This window comes from Hemitrygon akajei, chromosome 3, assembly GCF_048418815.1.
Source record: "Hemitrygon akajei chromosome 3, sHemAka1.3, whole genome shotgun sequence".
Taxonomy (NCBI): domain Eukaryota; kingdom Metazoa; phylum Chordata; class Chondrichthyes; order Myliobatiformes; family Dasyatidae; genus Hemitrygon; species Hemitrygon akajei.
The window spans coordinates 74,499,883-74,518,336 of record NC_133126.1 but is presented as its reverse complement, the minus strand read 5'-3'; positions in this window follow the sequence as shown (position 1 = coordinate 74,518,336).

Below are 18,454 nucleotides of genomic sequence, written 5' to 3'. Positions count from 1 at the left end.
CACTGTTTTGTTCAGTTGTATACACGTGAATGGCTGAATAACAATTGAACAATTGAACCTAAACTTAAACGTAACCTCTCCACTGCATCTGATTCATCACACTGCCTGTCACACACTTATAGAAATTTTACCTTGACCCTCCTCACCTTTCTAGATGTTTAGCCAATTCACTAAAAGCAATATTAAATTTAAATTTAGTCCTGTAATCCAATTTAAATTGTTCGTCGGAAAATCACATTGACTAGCAGTGAGTTCCTGCTTTTACAGCCGGCAAAGTTGGGGTTGCATGTCTTGCTGGGGCAGTTTTGCAACAGGGTTGTTGGAGAAATCTACTCACTGCACCACTCGAGATCTTGATGACATTCAGACCATGCTGCTGATATCCAGCAAGCTTGAAGCCTGTGAAACTGGTATTTGGTCCAGTTATGTATGGCCATGGAGGTGCCATGGAGGTAGTTTCACTTGGATAAATGGGTCGGCACATTTTTCCCACTTGTTTCTTCAAAGATTAACCGAAGATTGAATTGGACAGATCAGTAAAATTGACATTCTTGCAGCAACTAACAGTTACAATCAGACATACTATCAGTACAACATGTTAATTTGTTACAATGCGTACAAAATTTTGATAACTTTGCATCAAGTTCGTTGATCTGAAATTAATTTTCAGTAAAGAAATAAGATCAAGATTTTATTCAAAATTATCAACCTTAACAACTTACTAACTTGTTTGCTACACTATTAAGTGATATTTTTGGATGTTGTATGCAATTGTTTGTCAAATAATTTTACAGGGAAGATTTCATGGGTGATGGCAATGGTAAGCTGGTTTATTATTGTTACATGTACTGATGTACAGGAAAATCTTTGTTTTACATGCCACCTAGAGAGTTCACTTTCATCACATCAGTTCGTTGAGGTAACATAAGGAAAAATCAATGATAGAGTGCAGAATAAAATGGTACAGTTATAGAAAAAGTGCAGTGCAAGCAGATGATAAGTTGTGAGCCCACCAAAAACATGATGTGTTCAGCTGTGTCTACAACTCTCTGTACTTTCTTATGGTCTTGGGGCAGAGCTGCTGCCAGACCAAGACATTATGTATCTAGATAGGATGCTGCTATGGTTCATGGATAAAAGTTGGTAAGGGGTCAAAGGGACATGCTGAATTTCTTCAGTCTCTTGAGGAAATAGAGACAATGGTGCACTTTCTTGGCAATGGTGTCCACATGACAATAGACAACAGACAATAGGTGCAGAAGTAGATCATTCAGCCCTTCGAGCCTGCACCGCCATTCTGAGATCATGGCTGATCATCTACTATCAATACCCGGTTCCTGCCTTGTCCCCATATCCCTTGATTCCCCTGACCATAAGATACCTATCTAGCTCCTTCTTGAAAGCATCCAGAGAATTGGCCTCCACTGCCTTCCGAGGCAGTGCATTCCAGACCCCCACAACTCTCTGGGAGAAGAAGTTTTTCCTTAACTCTGTCCTAAATGACCTACCCCTTATTCTCAAACCATGCCCTCTGGTACTGGACTCTCCCAGCATCTGGAACATATTTCCTGCCTCTATCTTGTCCAATCCCTTAATAATCTTATATGTTGCAATCAGATCCCCTCAATCTCCTTAATCAATGATTATTTGACGATCAATGATTATTTCTGTCTTTCGTGTCTTTTAATGAAACAAATCTTTCATTCATTCTGCTTATTTTTTTTGGCATTTCCTATTGCACTATTTATTCATTTCATTTATATTTAACCTTAGTACTTTTTATTTCAGAATAGTTTGAAGTATATCCTGTCAATGTCCAGTAGGCTGCATATTATTGGTCCATAATTAATATCCACGATAATTACCACTGTAACCTCATCAGGACTGAAGAGCTGGCTGTATTAGCATGCAAAAAGTGTATGCTGTAACTGCAGTTTGGCTAATAACACTTGAGGCTAAAAGAGAAAGTTGCCACGTTCTTCAAGTTTTGCACAATTTTCCGATACAGTCATTGTGAAACGGCCCTTGGGTATCCCGTAATTTCCTAAGAGAAGTCTGATTATTGGGTTCCGTGATTCATCCCCGGGGAGGCAGGAGATAGCTCAGATGGTGCTGAACATAAGACAAGTGCATCCTCTGGGATAATCCTACTCCAATCCACCTACTCTGTCAATTAGAGTTGTGGAAGTTCTTATAAGGAGTTCTGTCATGGTTTATGTCATTATTTGGTCAATGTCCAATGCAGCTGTAAAATGGATAAAGTAGATTTGTCTGCAGTACTGATTTCTGGCACAACCTTTCTTAAGAAACTTGGAACAAGTTTCACAAATCATGAAGTGCCAGACAGAATATATTTCCAAATGTTATTTCCTAATGAAGTTACAATTTATTGAATTTTGAAATGTTATAGACTCAAATATGTCTATTGCCTTCTTCAACACTCCGCCACATATTGTGACCTTTGAATGCTTATTGCAGGTTTGAGATCTTCCAATATAGGCTTGAACGTTTTCAATTCACTCACAGAGATTATTTCATTCTCTCAATCACAATCATGCATTAACTTGCAGACTAAGTGAAGTGCTTGTTACAAGAGCATAAACTTGTTTTCTTTATCTTCAGTTTTCTATTGCATCTGAGATTTCTTTGTCTGGCCGTACAATTAGATGGGAGAGAGGGGATGTCAACTGTGATAATGACTTCCCTAAAGGTCAAAATATATAATTTTCATGCTGAGCACTGGAAAAAAGGACACAGTCCCCATAGCTTTGATTGAGTAATGCACATGGCACTACCAGGCCCACAATTAATCACCAGGTTTGCTAACACAATTTTCACTGCAACCCAAAACAAACATTTCCTGCTGCTGTAAAGCAATAAATGCAGTACATGAGATTCAGAATCAGTAGCAAGACATAATGGAGAACTCAATGCAAACTAGAAAGGCCCTACCATTATTTTATTTGTAGGTTTCAATTCTTCTTACCTCTCCGGGTAATTGTACCTTATCCATATGTGAGGGCATGGGTTTCCTGCAGATAACAAGTGAATAGCATATGATGACGTCTTCTCATATGGTGATGAAACGTTTGCAAATGGATTGCCAAAACTGGAGAACAACTCAACCCAAAGATAGCAAATAATACGCAACCAACTGAAACCTAAAACTGAAGCTTCCTCACAGACAAGTTGTTATATCGATGAGGCCTTGGTGGTATCCATGCTTGTTTGTGTTATCTGTGAGAAGTCTGTGCTCAGATCCTCAATGATAATGAAGATTCCATGCATCACAAGTATTGAACTTTCATTACAATGCCAATTATCTGAAATTAATTATGCCAAAACAAGCTGAAGAACAAGCACTCTGAGCCCTGGCTCCATGCACACATCTGGCACACTCCCTTGCCTGACTCTGCAAGGACAAGTATGCTTTCATACTTTTTTGATGCCTCTGAAGAGGTTTGAAAGGAGCCTTGGGTGAGCCTTTGCAGATCCATAAACATGTGGTCAGCAAATAAAAACATGGTGTTTGTTATCAATGAAGATAAAAATAGACGACATTCTGGTGTCAAGAATGAGTTGCATTTAATAAATTGCAACAAGTTTAATAAAATAGTAATTCTGACTTTCCTAGAAGGGCCCATTGCTTTGTCATTTCCCACTTTCCCATGTAAAATGATGGCTGGCCTTAGAATCCCCAGGTCTGGAATGATGGTCCAAAGATTTCAATTTAATTCCACCACCTGAAGTTGAAAAGCAAACTAGTCATTGATCAGTGCAAAACTATTGGATTGTCACAAATGACCGTATTGCTCACTAAAGGCCTTCAGGGAAGGAAATCTCCCTTAATTTCCAGGTCCGGTCTATATGTGACTCCAGATATATTTGAGGCCCTGGGTTGTTCAGGGTCGACCATGGATGTTGTGTCGCAGCTCTCAATGTGGTACGCAATCCAGGGCAGTACAATATAGAGAGAAAGCTGATTCCCATGTAGCCGGCTCCCTCCACTCCACACAGCTGATGAATCGAAAGGAACGACACACACCAATACAGTTAGGCACCAGCAGTGTTGCAGGCATTGTCAGTAAGCATTGGACTCCGTGTAGGACTGCCTTAGAGACTCGAGCTCGGGATTTTTCCTTGGGGTTTAATCCTGAAGCCTTCCCCATGAGTGGGAGGTTTGAGAGGTGAACTGCTAACCACAGCTGATGAGCCCCATCGGTCTGAAAAGACTGGTTTTATGACACCAGTAACCTGCCTTTGCTCCTTCTCCTGTCAGTAGAAATGGCTCCACTGAGCTTAATAGCTAAGCCTCACATGAAGGCCAAGAGCTGGACTTGGTTGTCAGAGGCTATTTCAGATGCATGACATTGGGAGCATTTAATAAGTAATGGGAGCTTAACCCCACTACCCTTACCCCCTAGCTATGACAACCTTAAGGAACCACTAGACACACCAATGTGATTGATAAGTAAATACTCTCTGAAAACGACTGACAAGACACTCATTTCAAGAGTAATTAATGATGGTTAAAAGATTTTAGCCTTGTCGGTAATACCCTGAAAAAATATATAAAATTAAAATTCAAAATTGAGCACAGAATTTGTCTCAGTGGTGATCTATAATTAAATGAAAACTGTTCCAGTAACTCTACGTTTAGTAAATGCTCTCTCATTCTTATTTCAATATCCATATCTTGCACAGGTTGTGAAGCATTGTCAGATGACCTCAGTAACACTGTTAGTACATTCAGTGGAGCCAAAAATTTTTACGTAACTGAAATAAAGTTTGATACAATAACGCAGTTAATAGAAATCTTCCAAATGACTAATAAGCTAAAAAATATGTCAGATGACATAAGTTAATTTTTTTTTAACTGAATGACTCATATACTGGGATGACACAAAAATAAAGAAACAAGAATTCAAGAAACTCAATTAAAATACAACACAGCAGGCATTTTCCATCTTGTGGTCTAAGCTTGCAGATGAGAGACAGAAAAACGCAGTGTGAGTTGAAACAGTTATTATAAAGACTTTTAATTCAGGTGTAATTCTTTGATTACTCAAGCCTGTAAAAGGAGCTGAAACTCTTAAACTGGAAATGATGGGATGGACATAATTAAATTAAGGGTTTTTTCTCCTAATTTTAATACAAAATCAGAGCTTCATGATTTAGGATTGAAGTCAGGAGACATTATCAGAGAAAAGCTGGTGGAAATCTGCACTCCCAAAAGTCTTTTGATTGAAATTTCTAAAGTCAAATGAAGTTTTTATAGCATGGAAGAGATATGGAAGAGGGCTGCTGGAGTCGAGAATTACTGCTCTCTAAGTAACAAGATTTACTTGCTCTGAGTTTAGCAAAACCTGTATCTGATCCTTGGAGCTATTTCAAATTGCAAATCAATCAATTTGGCACTAGTTATCACTTTATATCAATAATTCTGTGCGACGGTAGTGTAGTGGTTAGTGCAACACTATTACAAGTGTTGGAGTTCAGAGTTCATTTCCGCTGATGTCTGGAAGGAGTTTGTATGTCCTACCCGTGAATCGCGTGTATTCCCTCTGGGTGCTCCAGTTCTCATTCCAAAGGCGTACAGGTTAGTAGGTTAATTGGTCATTGTAAATTGTCCTGTGATTAGGCTAAGTTATCTAAGTAGGTTGATGGGGGGGGTTGAGGCTTTCTGGGTCAGATGGGCCTGTTCTGCACTCTATCTCTGAATTCAGTCCATCTCACTAATGCACTGAGGATGAATCTTGTAGATGAAGAGTAGATGTTGAGTGCTCTCATTTAATCCAAACACACAGAACTAAGATCTGAAGAAACCACAGAGCCCACAGGCTACTTGGACTAGAAATTTGAACATAGCACATGTTTTTTTTCCCTGTGTCTAAATGCCTGAAAACCACCTACTTTTGCCATAACAACGCCTTTACCTGCAAGACACTTTGGGTGCACCTAACGTGATTTCTACATCATTTGAGCTCGTAATGGCATCATTCTTCAGGTAATTCTTCCACTAGCTCAGTGGAAGTGTTGTCTGGAAAAGTAGATCGAGAGATGGAACATTGTTCAGTGGCCAATCGCATGTTCTCGTTGAATTGTAAAAACAGTACAACACAGAGCCTCTTGCAATGGGCATGAACCACCCCAGTGCTGGAAACCAACCTTACTCGTGTAGTTTGTAATTACTTTCACACATCGGCAGCTGTGCTCTGCCCTCCCCCCCCCCACCCCCCGCCACCATTTGCACTGTCTATCCACATCCCCACAGCTCCCAGTCGCGATCTCCAGCCACCACCCCATTGGCAGAGACTGGTATCTGGGCACACCCCACCCGCTATCTGATTTCTGCTCCATCCTTACCTCCCAGGCTCTGATCTTCGGGCATTTCTCCTTTGTTCCAATATACGGCAAACAGTTACCCCCTCACCCCCGTCCCTTACACTCTTCCCTTGTCCCTGTTATTTAGCCATCAGTTACTTCTCATCCCTGGCCTCAGTCTCAGGCTCTGATCTCTAGACCCTTTTCCTAACCCTATGCAGACCAGGATCAGGATCCTGACTTTTAACTCTTTTTCCCCTTATACCTGGCTTTGATTTTGGCTCATTATAATATCTGGAGCAAGCAGGAAAGTATCCCACTTAGGACTGCAGCATTGCTGAATTTTGCAGTGGAAGACCCAAAGAAATCAGCTTGCTTTGCAACAACACTCTACCATTCTTTGAATGGCACTGACCAACCACTACATGCTCCTGTCATTTCAAATCCTTCTATCAGACTTAATATTAATTACAAAAATAATTACACTGCTAAGTTGATTCACTGGCTTGAAAGCATTCTGGCACATCTTAAAGTCAGGATAAGCATAACATGTTACCTTCTTCTCTTGCCAGGTACAGTTTGTCTTTTTATGAGTTATGTCCACTTACATTCTTGCTTTAATTTAAGCTGTTGGAAAATAATTCCAACTTTGGCAATGGATCCACATCCAAATATATTTTGTTCCTCTGCAGATGCTGCCTGGGCTGCTAACTGTCCCAAAGCATTTTGTTTTTAATCCAGTTTTCTTCATGCTAACTTAATATTTCAATAGACTATTGTGCAAAAGGTTAATAATATAAAACAGTACAGCACTGGAACAGGCCATTCAGCCATCAGGTATGCACTAGACTAAACTAATCCCATCTGCCTGTACTTCGTCCATATCTCTCCATCCTCTGCCTGTTCATGTATCTGTCCTAAAACCTCCTAAATGTGTGATTATATCTGATTCCATCAGCTCACCTGTCAGCCTGTTCTAGGTATCTATCCTGTGCAAAAAAATACTTGCCTCATCAATCTCCTTTAAACTTTCCTTCTCTCATCTTAAAGCTATGTCCTCTACTATTTGACATTAGCACCCTGGGGAAAATTCTGATTATCTGATTATATTTAACTATCTTTTCTTCTTAAATTTTTTCCTATACCTAATTGAGTCAGGATATTGTTGTCTAAGTGAAGAGACAAATGTATTTTAGGAAATTGTGATAGTTTGTCCTGAAGATCCTTTATTTTGATGAAGTCAAAGTTGATTCTTAGACCTGGGCAACTCCTAACCCAAAAACAGCAGAGAATACAATGTGCAGATTTCAATACATCAGAAATTCATTCTATGGTTTACATAAATTAAATGTTTGAGTTAAAAATAGGAAAGCAAAAACTGGAAAGCTGAAATTACAAAACAAAGATGTGTCAGAAATACTCATTGGGTCAGGAAGAGAAACGGGTCACATTTCAGGTTTGTGACCTTTCATCAGAGTTGGTGAGTACCGGCTTTGAAATATAAAATTAGAGTTGAGTTTAAATATCAGGGGTTAAAAATCTCCTACAATTGTAAAACGACTAGAAGAAGAAAATAAAATCTAGGGTTAATTACATTTTGAAACAATGAGTGGATTCCGGAAAGAACTCAAGCCTCCCACATGCCAGAAAGAAGAATGTCCACAGGGATCGTGACAGATAATTCTCCACTACTTTCAGAGAGAGGTCTCCAACCAACACATAACAAAATCCAGCCTTGTTAATCTGGTCCATGCAATCACCTTTATAAGTGCCTGGTCTTATGCTATGCTCAATCATGATGTACCAACAATTATTTGAACATATTCTACAAATACCAATACTCTGTTTAATGCTTAATATTGCTATATGCCTTAAAATCAATTGAAAGATTGATGACTATAAATAAAGCAACATTTTGAAATTCTGTGGTTGAGTTTGGTTGGTCAGCCATCCCGCAGCATGCCAGAGTTGTTTTGACTGATGCTCCACATGGGTTTAAAGCTGCAGCCATGCCTGCTCGCAACCCACATGAAAGAAGGGAGAGGAAACCGACAGATGTTGGGACCATGTGGCACTCCCTCTTTCCAGAAGTGATTGCAGCTGTTGTGGCTTCTGCCACTGGGTCCAGCAGTGAGATGTTTTCTGCTCCCCAGGCCAACAAACACCCCCACCCTTGAAGCAGGAAACACTGGGAAGATCTTGTGAAAGAAAATGTTAATACTGGGAAGAGGATCAGGTCAAAAATGCGTGTGTAATGTACTAAAAATCAATTTGGACACATTGACACAAACGTAGTTGAATCTGTGTTTGGAAATATTGTAGCTCTGAACTCTTGGATAGGCAATCCATTCTAAATTCTTGAGGTGTTCCATATTCTAGGCTTCAACAACTTGGTACTTAAGAACAATGGTACATATTTTCTATTGTAAATGTTGCTTATTTCATATTTTAAAGGCATGACTAGGTGAGTTGATACCCATTTAAATTGGTTTCTAAATTTTCATTTGCTATGCATTACTATTTGCAAACTATTTCACAGCAGCTGTTTCATTCTTGTTTAAAGAATCTACCTCAATCGCTCTTAATTCAACGATGTCCTTGTACCTTGCACAATAAGGCACACATGTATGTCAAATATTCCAAAGACTTGAAAAATACGATGCCCAAATAATACATAGGTAGTTCCTGAAGTTGTATGTCATTGAAAGGTTATCAAATGAATCCACTTGTAGCTCCAAAGGACAACCATAGACTCAAGACGTAGCCATTTTACTTCGATTAACTGTCTCAGAGAGGAAAACAGTAACCCATAACACCACACCAAACCACAGCATCCATAAAGCAATGACTAATGCATTCCCATTTGCTGATTACCAAACAGGGCACCATTGTCCAACTTTCCATGTAAAAGAAAACAAGTTATGATAAGTGTTTGGGAGAACAATCATTACATTAACAATTGCAGTTCCATTTAATATCTGCAAGTTTATGGATTGAGATAATCTCCTTTCCCAGAATATTTTTTTTTAATTCGGGAAAAGCTGCAGAAGAATAGATAACTGCAATTGATATCTTTTCATATAATTTGAGAGGCCATAATCTTTAAATGGTTCATTCACTTTGATTCTTGTTTGTGGACAAACAATTATCTTAGGTTGATGAATAGACCAATGCTAGCTCCAGTATCTTGGAATTGTAGTAGAATGGAATGCCTATTTAATCTTCACCTTTGCAAGACTTAGCCATAGTGAGGGAACCAACATGGACCTGAATTTCCTTGATGACACAGCTATTGTTGGCAGAATTACATGTAACTCACGCTTCGGCTAGCAGCTTAATATAGGGGGTGATAGCCCCCGGCCCAGCCAAACTTAAGAAATCTCATTTGGGTGAATGCTGCGCGATGTGTCCCCTGTTACAAATCAGTACCCCGAAATAACAAACAGTACACAATATGCAATTAAATGATTAAGCTTTATAATTCTTACTGTGACTATATGATTAGTAAAGAAACGAAAAATAGAAAAAAGGATCCAATCTTATGAAACAGTCTATTGCGCAATGTTGAAGCTCACTGATAAGCCAATCGTCCACCATCGATCTCCTTCGATTTTCGCTGCCCTTTGGACCCTCACCTGGAGTCCGCCCCGTCCGGAGGTCTACCAACTCTCTCCATTCGCGTCTTCTCTCCTCATCTCTCCCCGGCAAAAGACCATGAAGATCTTTCTTCCAGCTCACAAGAAAGAACAGCATTCCAAACCACGTTATCTCTAGTCATAACCCAAACATTGCTGCTACAGAGGAACCATTACATTATCAGTGAAACCTTGCAGCATGTTACACAGCAGTGAAACCCTACAGCGTGTCACACTCTCCTCCCACCAAATTTAGTCATGTCCTCATGTCGTTGAGATAATTCGCCAACCTTTCCTGCAAAACACAAAGCCCAATCAAGGTGTAAAAGGCAGTGACATAGCTCCCAACACAGTAGGGGTCACACTCTGTTTCCCTGGTGCTATGTAGGCCAACCTATTCCATGGTCTCCTAATTCTCTGAGAACTCCACACCCCATCATCTAACTCTTCAGGTTCTGACACTATTGGGGATAATCCCGGTCTTCCTAGCAAGGCCTCCCCCGATCTATCACTCGTGCCCACCTGCAACTCGGAGCCCTCTAACCCGTGACCAAACCCCGCTTCCTCCCCGCAGAGTTCCACTGCAACCCACGCTGCCCATAGATAGCCCCCCACACCTCACCAGTCTCAATGGGAGAAGGCCGGGAGTCACTGGGGAGCTAGCGAAAGGCAGCATATACCACACATCCAGGTCCTCATCCTCCAAATCAGTATCCCTCTCAGGGGTGGGGGCCAGCCTAACCTCGCCTGTTGGGAACCCTGTCGTCCCCCCATGTTTCCAAAGAGTCCCCTTACTAGGTGTAATCTCCAAGTCGGGCTCTAGGTCTACCTACACGTATTGACCCAGGGGCAACAGGTGGCTCCAAAGGAGAATCTTGACAGGCCCGTTCCCCTCCTTCGGTTTCACCCGGAAAACTGGTAGGTTTGGCATCTGACTCTCCGCCACACAAGGCGTAGCCGCCCAGTGGTCAGCCAACTTATGCTTTCCAGGTAGCCCCAAATTCCTTATGAGGACTCTGTCTCCTGGCAAGAGTTGGGAGAAACTCACCTTTCGATCATACCTCCTTCTTATTCCCTTGATTCTGCTTGGCAGCCGCGACCCCAGCTAATCCATAAGCCCTTTTCAATCATCTCCTCATGTCAGACACATACTTCAGATAAGTCTTCAGTGGTAAGTCACCCTCGTCAGTCCCAAAACAAAGGTCAATGGGCAACCTCGCCTCACGCCCAAACATCAGATAATATGGCAAGAACCCAGTAGCTTCATTTCGTGTAAAATTATAACTGTGAACCAGATGCCCAATATGTTGACTCCACCTGATCTCCAGGATCCCGAGCATGTCTAGCAAGGTCCGATTAAACACCTCAGGCTGGGGATCACCCTGCGGGTGATGGGGCATGATCCTCGACTTCTCAACTCCAAGCATGCCCAGTAACTCATAGATGAGTCTGCTCTCAAAATCCCATCCCTGATCACTATGTATCCACCTGGGAAGGCTATAATAGATGAAATACTTCTCCCATAACACCTTTGCCACCATAGATGCCCTCTGGTCCTTGGCAGGAAAAGCCTGAGCATATCTGGTGTAGTGGTCCATGATGACTAAGACATTCGCCGTGTTGCTGGCATCGGGGTCTATTGACAGGAAATCCATACACACCAAATCCTGAGGCCCTGCACTCTGCAAGTGGGACTAGAGAGCTGCCCACGTAGGCAGTGTCTTCCGCCGTATGCATCGAATGCATGACTTGCAGTATTCTTCAACTTTCGACTTCATTTGGGGCCAATAAAACCTGTCTCTGGGCAATCCATGGGTTTTTTCCAGCCGCAAATGTCCAGAGCCATCATGAAGTGATTTCAACACCATCTTCTGATACTTCTCGGGCAGAACAAGCTGGCCACGCTGGGGTCTGTCTGGGGGTGACATGACTTGGTATAAGATCTGGTTCTTCAACTCCAACTGAAGCCATTCTCATAGTAATGGAGGCACTGATGAGTATTTCGTCCTCTCCGCCTGAACCAAGTCTCCCTTTCCAACCGCTGCCCGGATCACCTCGCTGAGCAGCAGCCACTTCCCCAGAACTCAATTCCGGCAGCTGATCTGTCTTCAGAGCAGTCAGGTTACAATAAACTTGGGGGATGGTGTCATCAGAAGCCCCCAGTTGATCGATCCTGCCCCTCCTTATCCTCTGCCTTCACAGTGATGGCAAACTGACACATGGCCTTCACCCCTGGGGCAGGAACACTCTCCCACTCCTCGTCCCTGTCCAGTTCCTCATGCGCCCGTCCGGACAAAGCATCAGCATCAACGTTCCGGTTTCCCGACCAGTACTTCAGGCTGAAATCACAGGCGGACGACGCTGCCAACCACCGATGGCCTGTGGCATCCAGTTTCGCCGAGATCAGGGTATAAGTTAGGGGGTTGTTGTCTGTCCTCACCTCAAACTTGGCCCCGTAGAAGTAGTCACTCAGCTTATCCACCACCGCCCATTTCAACGCCAGAAATTCCAACCTGTGCGTGGAATAGTTTCTCTCGGAGGGTGACAGACTCCGGCTGACAAACGCAATTGGTCTCAACCCAGTGCCCTGATCCTGATACAGGATGCCCCCCAAACCCTCTCAGCTGGCATCCGTGTGCAGTACATACGGCAATCGGGGTTCCGCAAAAGCCAGCACACACGCCTGTGTCAGCAGCTCCTTCAGTGACTGAAAGGCCTCCTCACATTTTATATCCCACCTCTGTCCAAAGGGTTCCGACGGGCTAAGATACTCTCCACCCTCCTGTCCTTTTTACCTCCTCCCTTTCCTCCCCAAGGGAGGGTAACCACACAGAAGCTGATTCAATGGGTGACTCACTTTCGCGTAGCCTTTCACAAACCTCCAATAGTAACCATCATTTTCTCTTTGTCGGCCTCACTCGTGGGGATCTGGTAACATCCACTCCTCAAGTCCAGCACACTGAACCACTTCGCACCACTCAGGCAGGCCAGCGCGTCTTCAACCCTCGGGACAGTATACTGGTCAGGGATGGTGCACCTGTTCAGAGTCCTATAGTCACACACATCCGTACCTTCCCATTCTTCTTCCGGGCCACTACTATTGGGGACATATAGAGACGTCAGGACTCGGTGATGATCCCAGCTTCCTTCAACTTACACAAATGCTGCCGAATGTCCTCCACCTCTGCAGAGGCCTGTCGCCGAGACCTTTCTCTGAACGGGGTATCCTCAGTCACCCGGATAGTGTGACGCGTGCTCTTGGAATAACCCACATCAAACCTATCAGTGGAAAAGACACCTTCCAGCTTCAACAGCTTATCTACCAACCTCCTCTTCCAACCCACAGGAACCAGTGAGCCCCCAAAGTTGAACGACTCAGCAGTCAACTCTCCCCCCTTTTCCAATAGTTTCTCCCCGGCTTGTCTCACAGGGGAACTAGACATTACTGTCACCGGGAACAAATGTGCCAGGGACATCCACTGCTTGAAGGTAACCTCCCTCTTCATGGTGTTCCTGACATTCACTGCCACCCTGCTCACCTGTACAACTGAGGGCTTCTGCAATTCGGGCCTCACCAGTACCCCAGCAGGAAATCCCGACTCCCCCTCGTGGTCTTCCAGAGCTAAGCCTTTAGGCTTTGCCCTCAGACACTCCGGGAAATTTGGGGGTCCCCATCACTCTCGCTATTTCCCCAGGCCGTACCACCATTGGCTTCGACTGGGTGAACCACGGAGACCCTTGTTTAAATTCGGTATCCGGCCCAGTGCTGCCACGCACTTCCTCAAAAGCAGCTAGAAACCCGGGGTGCACGGACAATGTTCCCAGAAAGCTCTTACCAGCCTTCTCCTTGCAGGCCCCCATGAGCCTCATCACTAGAGGGGTATTGGTCCCCAACAGAATTGAAGCGCCCCCCTTCTCAACAGGTCCAGACAAACCAGCACCAATGTATCAAAGACCTCAGACACCCCCACATTGGTCTCTGAGAACTCCAGCTTCACTGACAAATAACCGTCGTATGGATAATCACAGGCACTAAACCCCCAGATCTCCAGTGCCCTGAATGGTGTCAATGGTAAATGCTTCAGATACTAGCTGTAAAATGAAAGGTACACCAATGTGACCTGCAACCCGGTGAAAAATATGGCTTTAGCGTAAAAACCCTCTATCTGTAGTGACACACTGGAGCATGTCCCACTAAGCCTTCAGGAACTGGGCCTTTCGCTCTCGGGAGTTCCTTGGCACATTGCTGGGAATGTGTTCCCCCGAAGACACAGGCCATTCCCTCACTGGGTCTCCTCTCAGTTTTCCCAACGACTCTCCCTGCTGAGGTGCCCGGGGGCTCACTCTCCTTCTGGCGTGACTCCTGCTGCCAGCAGCCCTCCACACTGTACGTCACCTTGGGGGATCCGGCCCACCATCAGCTCCATCATATTGTGGGGGGGGGGGGGGGGGGGGAGGGTCACACCAGCTGATAACAGCCAACATATCTCCATTCTCAACTCTGCCACAATCTCCTCTACTACTCCCCAGGGTAGGCTATCTGTTGTCAGTTCACTGCAGGGGACTACTACCAAGGACTGTACCCTGCTGACGGAGGCTTCCTATGCCTCTAACACACTCTCCTCTTCTAGTACCTCTCTGATCAGCTCAACAAAAGATGGAGGGGGAGCATCTTACAAGACCGTCGGAGACCCCAAGCAATCAGGTCCTGGGACTGGGCGCCTCTGGCTATCTGTCCATTTTAACTGATCCACCTCGGCTGCCTGAATGACCCCTCTGCGCTGCAAGCAATTTAGCTGCCTCTCTAGCTGAAAAATAATAGCAGAAAGCTTCTCCCCCTTCTCCTGATGCATGTTCTGAAACCCCACCATGAGCTCCATTGGGCTTCCAATTGGACCAAAAGCATTGTCCAGTGCTTGCAGATAATTGACAGCTGTCACTACAGGAGATTTCAACCTGACAGCTCTCACAACGTCCGCCCATTCAAACTTTCAACCATCCTCTGTCGCTTTTCATCATCAGAGCACTGTCACTCATCTAACAAGAAGTCCGCTCCGCCAAAGTCTCATACTCCTCCTCCCCTTTAGGGGTGGGTGTTATGCCAGAGAATAGGTAGAGCCTGCCATAGCTGGGACTTTAAATCTGATTTTTCTATTTATTCGGCAAGAAGTAAAGGCAGATACTAACTCAGAATTCTCACTCTTCACCGGGGGAAGTAGACTAATTAGACATACCAATACGACCACTCTTTCCCCTCACTTCTCAGAAATGAAAAAACCCTGCCTTTGAAATCTCCGCTCCCAGCTACCACCACCTCAGCGCTGGTCTGCATTAAAACGAGAGGTGTGCCAGCCATTCTATCAAACCTCCGCCCACAATCGCAACTTCAACAGTACTTAACAGTGGAATTAACAATTCATCTAGAGTACAAATATCTGCCCCACTGGTTCATTGCTCAGGGTAATCACACAGCATCCAATGGAATCAATCCCAGACGGGCCCCCACAATTGTAACTCTTGCTTTGGCTAGAGGCTTAATATAGGGGGTGATAGCTCCCGGCCTGGCCAAACTTAAGAAATCTCATTTGAGTGGATCCTGCACAATGTGTGCCCTGTTACAAATCAGTACCCCGAAATAACAAACAGTACATAATTTGCGATTAAATGATTACGCTTTATAACTCTTACTTTGACTATATGGTTAGTAAAGCAACGAAAAAAGGCTCAATCTTATGTAGCAGTCTATTGCGCGATGTTGGAGCTCACTGATAAGCCGATCATCCACCATCGATCTCCTCCGATTGTCGCTGCCCTTCGGACCCTCGCTCCAAGTCAACCCCGTCCAGGGGTCTACCAACTCTCTGCATTCACGTCTTTTCTCCTCATCTCTCCCCGGAAAAAGACCGTGAAAGCCTCTCTTCCAGTTCACAAGAAAGAACAACAGCATTCCAGACCCCATTATCTCCAGTCATAACCCAAACATTGCTGCTACAGAGAAACCATTACATTATCAGTGAAACCTTATAGCATGTTGCACAGCAGTGAAACCCTACAGCGTGTTACATACAGATGGTGATAAAAGGGCATACAGTAGCAAGATATATCGGCTCATTGAGGGGTGTTGCAGCAACAACCTTGCACTCAATGTCAGTACCATCAAAGGACTGATTGTGGACTTTAAAAAAGGTAAGATGAGGGAACACACAGCAGTCTTCATAGAGGGGTCAGAAATAGAGAGAGTGAGAAATGTTAACTTTCTGGCAGTCAATATCTCTGAGTATTCTGGGCCCAACATATTAATACAGCTGCAAAGAAGGCATGACAGTGGCTGTATTAGGAGGTTGAGGAGATTCAGTATATTGTCAAAGACACCCACAATTTCTACAGATGTACCATGGAGAGCATTCTAACTGGCTGTATCACTGTCTGGTATGGGGGTGTGCGCTTCTGCACAGGATGGAAATAAACTGCAGAGAGTCAAAATCTTAGTCAGCCCCACCATGGGTACTAGCCTCTATAGTATCCAGGACATCTGCAAGGAGCGATAGCCTCAAAAAGGTGGCATCCATTATTAAGGACCCCCAGATGTATATTTACTTCCTGTGATTTAGACTTTTTCTCAGTTAAAATGCATTGCAATGTACTGCTGCCACAAAGACATCGAATTTCATGAAACATGCCAGTGATATTAAGCCTGATTCTGATTCTGATTCTGAATGTTATTTATGTTGTCCTGTAGTTAGCATTTGATAGTCCCTCAGAAACACCTGTAGCTGAAGTTGAATCCAGAGAGTTGAAGGGAAGTTATTTTCCTGGGTCAAGAGGCAAAGAGAGGGGTTATAGGAAGGTACCCAATTGGCAGGATGTAACTCATGCTGCCCTGCAAGAATTTGTATTTGCATCACAAGTGTTCACATTTTATATCAAAAATATGATACAGATTAATGTGATGTAACATGGATTTCTGTGTTGGTTTGGTGAGCAGTCATCCATTTCAAACCTGGATGGAAGAGTATTTTCTTCAGAGCAACATGCCAGAAGCACTGAAGGTCCATAAAGAGTGGATCCAGGAACATTAAAATGAAATGGAAGCACAGAAAACAATCAAGTGTCAATCCTTTAATCTGGAGGACCAAAGTGTGAGAGGTTAAGTTGCTATGGCAACACCAAGTTCTCATTGGGCGCAAACTTTTGAGCACTCTAAGCAGTTTTGACAACATACCACAAGATAGATGTATCAACCAATGGGAATGTTACTTCATGTGATCAATTATCTGCAGCCTGCAAGAGACATCATACAACACCAGAGGTTAGTCAGACCATTGTAGAATTAAATGTCTAGCAAAATCCATGGATCCAGGTGCAATTTCTAGGATCTTTGCCAGATAATTCCTCTGGAAGCTGCCCATTATGACTTTATAAATTGGCTTAGCACACTTAAGGAGCCATGTGTTTTGCACCTGATTCTATTTTTCATCTTCCTATGCTCAGTTATCCAGTTAAGGAGGAGCATCACGTGCAGCTGCAGCCAGACTTCCAAGTTATTTATTTAGTGATATAGTGTGGAGTAGGCCCTTCCAACTCTTTGAACTATGCCGCCCCAGCAACCCCTGGCAAACCCAATTAACCCTAAACTGATCACGAGACAATTTGCAATGCCAGTTAACCTACCTGGTATGTCTTTGGCTGAGGGAGGGAACTGAAGGACTTGGAGAAAACCCACACATCCCACAAGCAGGATGTACAGAGACTCCTTACAGAACGGCAGCAGAATTGAACTTCAAACTAAGGTGCACAACACAAATAGTCTATGACTATTATATATAGTATATGAGACCCCACTATCATCAACTTTTATACCATAAAACAAGCTCTAGAGACATGATATCCCTGATGAATTGCTCAGAACGCACTACATGCATCAAGATGACACTTATTTCAAAGGTTCCAATTGTGGTTAGAATTACTACAACTCTCATGATTTACAATAACTCTCTGTGAAGATCAGTTCCATGAAACGGACACAGTTATTTTTTATATTTATTTAAAGACCAGAAGCACTGCTGGCAGGAACTGCAGTTACTTCCCAACTCTAACTATCTTTGAGAAGTTTGTGGTGTGCAGTTTTATGAGATGATGCAGCCCAGGCTGTTGAATCAGTCATTTCAAGGGTTTGACCCAATGGGTGAGATATTTCTGTGGCAGTTTGGTTTTTAACTTGAAGGGCTACTAGAAAACAATGGTGTCCTCATGTAGTGCTGCCCTTTTTATCTGCCTGTAATGGAAGGTGCTGCCATTTTACCAACTGCTTCAAAGCATTTTGTATATTCTCTGTACAATGGTAGTGGAAGGGGTGAATGTTTTAAGATAGAAAACCAGAAGTCAATCAGAACAATTTTTGCTGGACAGCTTTAATTTTTTTTAATGTTTCTGGAGCCATACTCATCATGTCTCTCACTTGTAGCCTCTACATGGAGGACAGGATTTGGAGAACC